Source organism: Arachis hypogaea, chromosome 10 (genome assembly GCF_003086295.3).
Source record: "Arachis hypogaea cultivar Tifrunner chromosome 10, arahy.Tifrunner.gnm2.J5K5, whole genome shotgun sequence".
Taxonomy (NCBI): Eukaryota; Viridiplantae; Streptophyta; class Magnoliopsida; order Fabales; family Fabaceae; genus Arachis; species Arachis hypogaea.
The window spans coordinates 91,388,430-91,395,025 of record NC_092045.1 but is presented as its reverse complement, the minus strand read 5'-3'; positions in this window follow the sequence as shown (position 1 = coordinate 91,395,025).

Here is a 6,596-nt window from a genome sequence, read left to right as displayed (position 1 = left end):
TGACAACCACTTCTGTTCTACAAGCAAACAAGGCTTGAATGTTTATCTCTTGGATCCCCTAATCGGAATCTTCGTGGTATAAGCTAGAATTGATGGCAGCAATCAAGAGAATCTGGAAGGTCTAAACCTTGTCTGTGGTATTCTGAGTAGGATTCAATGATTGAATGACTGTGACAAGCTTCAAACTCCTGAAGGCTTGGCGTTAGTGATAGACGCAAAAGAATCAATGGATTCTATTCCAACCTGATTGAGAACCGACAGATGATTAGCCGTGCCGTGACAGGGTGCGTTGAACATTTTTACTGAGAGGACGGGATTGTAGCCACTGACAACGGTGATGTGCAACATACAGCTTGCCATGGAAAGGAGTAAGAAGGATTGGATGAAGATAGTAGGAAAGCAGAGAGACGGAAGGGACAAAGCATCTCCATACGCTTATCTGAAGTTCTCACCAATGAATTACATAAGTATCTCTATCTTTATGCCTTATTCGTGAATCATCCATAACCATTTGAATCTGCCTGACTGAGATTTACAAGATGACCATAGCTTGCTTCATACCAACAATCTCCGTGGGATCGACCCTTACTCGCGTAAGGTTTATTACTTGGACGACCCAGTGCACTTGCTGGTTAGTTGTGCGAAGTTGTGATAAAGAATTGAGATTGTAATTGAGCGTACCATGTTGATGGCGCCATTGATGATCACAATTTCGCGCACCAGTAGCATGCGTTCACGTGGGTCGCGAATTCTTCACAATGACGCGTTTGCGTCAGGCACGCGTCTGCGTGCCCTGGATTTTGTGCGATTTGCGCGAAGCCAGCCGCGCGCCCGCACAACTTTCTATTCGCATGGCTTGGGAGCCAAATTTTCATACAACGCGTTCGCGTCATGCATGCGAACGCGTGGATGGCCATATGTGCAATTGACGCGTCCACATGACCAAGTTTGTGCTTCTAGCACACTTCCTGCCCCAAGCCAGCACAACTCTCTACCCAAACACTCTTTTACGTCGAATTTGCAGGTCACGCGTTCGCGTCAATGATGTGCCCGCGTGGATGGCAAAAATCACAAACGACGCGAACGCGTGGGGTATGCGTTCGCGCGGGATCGTTTGTGCTAAAGGCTTAGTTCCGGTGCCATTCCCGCTCAACTCTCTGTCAAATTTCATTTTTCATGCACACATGATTGACGCGCTCGCGTCAATGACGCTTGCGCGTCGTGTGCCTCCTCTTTTTTTTTATATATATATCCGGCTCCTGTCCTAAGATAACTGCATGATCAGAAAATTAGCAAGAACTCAATAGAATCAAATAACTAAGAAAACTACTACTAATACAAAAATAACTAAGAATAAAAAGAAACGATCATACCACGGTGGGTTGTCTCCTACCAAGCACTTTTAGTTAAAGTCCTTAAGTTGGACATGTGGTGAACTCCTTGTCATGGTGGCTTATTCTTGTACTGATCCAGGAATCCCCACTAATGTTTATAATTCCAATGGCTACCGGGATCCCAAACTAGGCGCATAACGCCTTTGAGCAAGTTGAAGTAAGTGATAAGGCCCCAATAGTGTTGATTGTGGGAATGAATCCCAGGGTCCCAAACCTTGCTTTTATACCCGTCTTCTTGTGTATCACCATTGTTCCCACCGGGTGGCAAGCAATCTGAATTCTCACAGAGACATCCAAACAACCTTCTAGACCCAGTCAAGTGAGCTCTACACCAATCCTTGCACTTTAATTTGGAGCATGCAACCATACTGAACCTTGCTTGACAACTCTTACCACTAACCATCTTCCTCTTACTCTCAATGCCACAAAGAGCTCTAAGTTGACCATTCGTCTCTAGTAGCCCATATTCAAGTGGGAAAGTAAGGATTAAGGATAGGAATTTTACCCACTTGAATGTTGTATTGGATGGTGATGGTGGTTTTGCAAGCTCCACTCCCTTGTGTTCTTCTTTGAATTCTTCTACCTCTTTGCAAGCTTTCTTAATTTCAACATCTTCCTCTTGGTAGCTGTCTTCTAATTCAATCTCTTCTTTATTGCTTACCAACGGCATGAGAGGTTGTGCATCTTCCTCCTTTGCTTTTGCATCTTCCTTTTCTTCCATGTGTGAGGATGAAAAGTTCTCTAGTTCACTAGAGTATAAACTCCTTTGATTGATTTCTTCACTTTCTTCTATAGGATCTTGCATTATATCTCTTGGGAAGGAATTTGCTTGCTCCTCTTCCTGTGACTTGATTATTGCCTGCACATGTTTCTCTATATTTTTGACACTTGTCTTTATATCATGTAGGCATTCTTTCATGAGGAGCTCAAGATCTGATGGTATTTGAGATGAATAGGAAGATGGTGGCTCTTGATATGGGTAGAAGGATAATGGTTCTTGATATGGATAGAAAGGTGGTGGTTCTTGGTACGAATATGGAGATGGTGGCTCTTGATATGGGTTAGAAAGGTGGTGGTTCTTGATATGGATATGAAAATGGTTGTTCTTGATATGAATATGGAGATGGTGGTTCTTGATAGTTGGAATATGAAGCGTTGAAGTTTCTTTGGTTTTGACTTTGCCAACCAAAATTTTGATAGTTCCTCCATCCACCATAATATGAATCACTACTCGGATGTGAGTAGTAACCCATGTGATCTCTCTCCATTATTTTTTTCTTAGCACAAAACACCAAAAAGGATTAAACGCACCATGTGGTAATCAGGAAAGTAAAGAAGAAAGAACAGAATTCAAAGAATTAAAATAAAACTAACTGGGAGACACCAAACTTATTTTTAGAAATTAAGAAAAATATTGGTGCTATTTATTTAAATTTTTTAAAATAAATAATAAATTTTTTTCGAAAATTTAAAATTTAATTAAAAAATATATATTTTTAAAAATCATGTAATAATTAAAAAAATAAAATAAAATAAAACGAAACAGGGGAAGGGGGAGTAAACGAAAAGGAAACGTAAAGAAAAAAAAGAAAAAAATAACGTAAAGGACAAAAGAAAAAAATTAGCGTAAATAAAATATAGTGTAGAGTGAAGTAAATACTGAGCGTTTTCCTTGGTATGGGTGAGACCATTGATTTATGCCTCTCTCACCACTTTCTAAGTTTTTCATTCTCCTAATAGCTTCCTCATCTTGGTAGAATTGATAATCTTGATACTTAGGAAGTACTAGGAGTCGCAATATTAAATCTATTAACATAAAGTTTTGGCATATGTAGTTTAAATTTTTTAACGTTAACTTTTTTGTCTAATTATAATCATGTTAATTGTGAACTACAACAATTTACAAAGTTATTGACAAAAAATTACCAAATTTTCCTTAATTTTTCTTTTGTTCTTTAATCATCTAGCATTTCATTTTTTGTGCAATATTTGAAATTTTCTGCACACCTCAGTGATTCTTAAGTTACTTGAAAATTGCTCATCTTTTTGTTTTTTAGAAGTCAATATCTGCTCAAGCATTGCATGGAATTTTTGGTATTCAATATTCTAAAAACTATCAACAACAATTTGATCCTAGATGTGGAAGAAGATATGGTGTTCTTATACCACACCAGCAATCTCAATAGCCTAATTTATTTGTTCCACCACAGACTACTTAGGTTCTCCAGCCTCCTTAAATATTTTATCATATAACAACATAAACCATTAAGAAACTAATAGTAGCAGCTTTTTTGTCTTCCTTTGGAGTTGGTGTTCAATTGTTTCATGTTTTTGTCATTGTAAACAATCACCTCTAGATTGTTTTGAAACATAGAATTATGAGCTTGCATATTATATATCATTTAAGCGACATTTTTCTTGTGTGCAAACAGGTTGAACAGATTGTGAGGGAGACTAAACGTTATTGAATTCAGTTTTTACTTCTTTGGTACCATTATCTTTTGTCAAATTTGTTCTGAAGCAATAGAAGATTTCATAGAGTGATCATTGCTTCGGCATTGATGTTACAGATAACCTATGATTTATTCCATCATTATTTTCTTTTGGTGTTTAATTTGTAACATCCTGTGATTTTTAGGATTTTTTTTGTTTTGAAGTATTGAAGCAAAAAAAAAAAGTGATTCACCGGTGTAATAAGAATAATCTTACAATCTAAATTATATAACAAAATTTATTTATTCATGCTTTCTCATTTTGAATCCATTTATCTGGTGAATGAGTTAAATATTACTTCACTATATTGGCATTCATCTTATCCCCTTTGTTTGTAGGAAAGAAAATTTTGCATCTTTACAAGTGCAAGATGAAAACATGAGTTATTATTGAATCAACAACAGATAATTGCATTCTAAATATAAAGCTCTAAAGTATTTCAAGTAAAATGGTCTTGAAAAATAAGTTTATTCATAATTGCTTTATAAACTTAAAGCTGACTATCATAGAATGACTTTTACTATGTTGGTTGCCTAAAATTGGAAGTGATTGAAATTCTATAGGCATTGAAGTAGCAGGGAAAGGTGCAATTGGTTCTCGAAAATGGGAGTAATATTCTAGTGTAATAATTATGTAACTTTATATTTTGATTGATGTTGTACTTTGTAGCTTTATATGATTATTTGTATTAAGTTATATTATATTATATAACTTAAGATAGATTAATTATATCTTATAAATTCAGGATATGTTTGAACTTTGCTATTGCTCATTCTTTAGAATAAGTTATATTGTATCTATTATATCCAGCAATAATTAGTTACGATAGTATAAAGGTCACTCATAACTTATATTATTTTCAAAGTCATATAGCTGACAAATTAAAGAAAATTAGTAGACACAAAAAAAAAAGAAAATTAGTAATATAGAATTGTAACATGTAGAGAAAGGATAAATTAGTGTATACTACTAGAAATTGTGTAATTATCGATGCTAAAAATTGACGAAAAAAATCTTCGTCGATAATTTTCGACAGTTTGCTGTCGATAAAATAAAAAAATAAAAAATAAAAATAAAATATTAAAATCGACGACGGAGTCGTCTGTTATTTTAAAAACTTTGAACATTTAACTGTTAACATCGCATTGCCGACAGAGGATGGGTTGAAATATTTTTTTCCTTTAAAATCGACAAAAATGTCACCGATTTTAATATTTATTATATCGACGGCCTTTGATTGTCGATAAATTTGAACAATCAAGATCTTTTTTAAAATTATATGGATGGTTTAGATTTATTATATAAAATAGACGGCTAGGATGTTGATTTTTTTTCCAAATAAAATCGACGGTATTGCTATCGATATTTATCAAAACAAATTTTCACCTGCGTTTACTCCCTGCACCCTCGTTTCACCCCAATTCACCTCAATTTACCTCAGAAGATTCGCGCCTTCTCTATTTCACCTCTTCTCCATTTTACCAACCCTCCCTCTCCGATGCCGCCGTGCCCTTCGCTCTGCTACCACCGTGTCGTTGCTCTGCTGCTCCTGCACCCATCGTCGCCCTATCACACTCACGCCGCCGTCCCCCCGTCCCTGTTTCAAATTGAAAACACGTCGTAGCACCTCCTTCTCTGTATGAGTCTCCAGGTTCGGTTTTCCTTTTCTCTTTACTTTTTCTATGTTGTTTTCCTTGTTTTGTAAATTGTAATTCCAAATTTCTGATTTTCGAATGGAGTTCTTCTTTTCTACTCTTCGAATTGTTGATTTCTTTCTTTTTTTTTGTTCTCTTATTTTTGCCTTGGCTACACAATTGATTGAGTTTCGTTTTCTTCTCAAATTATGTGATTCATTTTGTTAAATTGTAACTTGTGAGTATGCAATTTCAGTTAATATCTTCAGCGTTTTAGAGATGTTGATTATTGAAGCAGATATGCAAACTCTCGGTGATTGTCGCTTGATCTTCATCTTCCTCTCTTCGAGTCTCAAGTAACGAGCACAAACCTTTACTATTAGTGTGATTTTTAATTTCTAATTGTTCCTCTCTTTATTAGTTTATAATATTAGAGTTTTTGTGAGTAGTCTCTGGTACAGGATATGGAAACTGCTTAGAAGAATTTCAAGCTTTGAAGTTTTCTAATTTGATGCTTGTAAAACAGATGGAATGCTTTATATCAAAACCACAGGTTAATTTTGCTTCTATTTCACTGAATATATGCACACACGTCAAGCGAAAATTAGGAAAGAGATAGCTATTTTCTCATCTGCGTCATTATCAGAGGTAATATGCAAGCCTTCTCTACGGGCCTCTGAGCAAAATTGGTTTACTCTTAGGTACGTGTCATATGAACTCCTCAATTTTCATCAACTATGTGGATAGGGTGCTATTCTATATAATTGTTCTACATCATGGCTTAACATTGAAATAGATTTCAATTATTTAATAGCATTACTGTCTTGCATATATTTTTTATTAGGATTATAATTGTAGTTTATGCAAATTGTAGGTATTAGTGATATTGAGATACATAACTATACGATAAATTTGAAAGCAAATTATAGTTAAGTTTCTTTTTCAATAACTGTGTGTTTGGTCTTTTTGTAGTGGCAGTGAAGTATGTCTCTCATCTTTTGTTAGCATTGATCTCTTAGTGGCTGAGATTCATGATTTTTTAGAGAAGGTAATGTTAACTTTCTTGCACCATTTC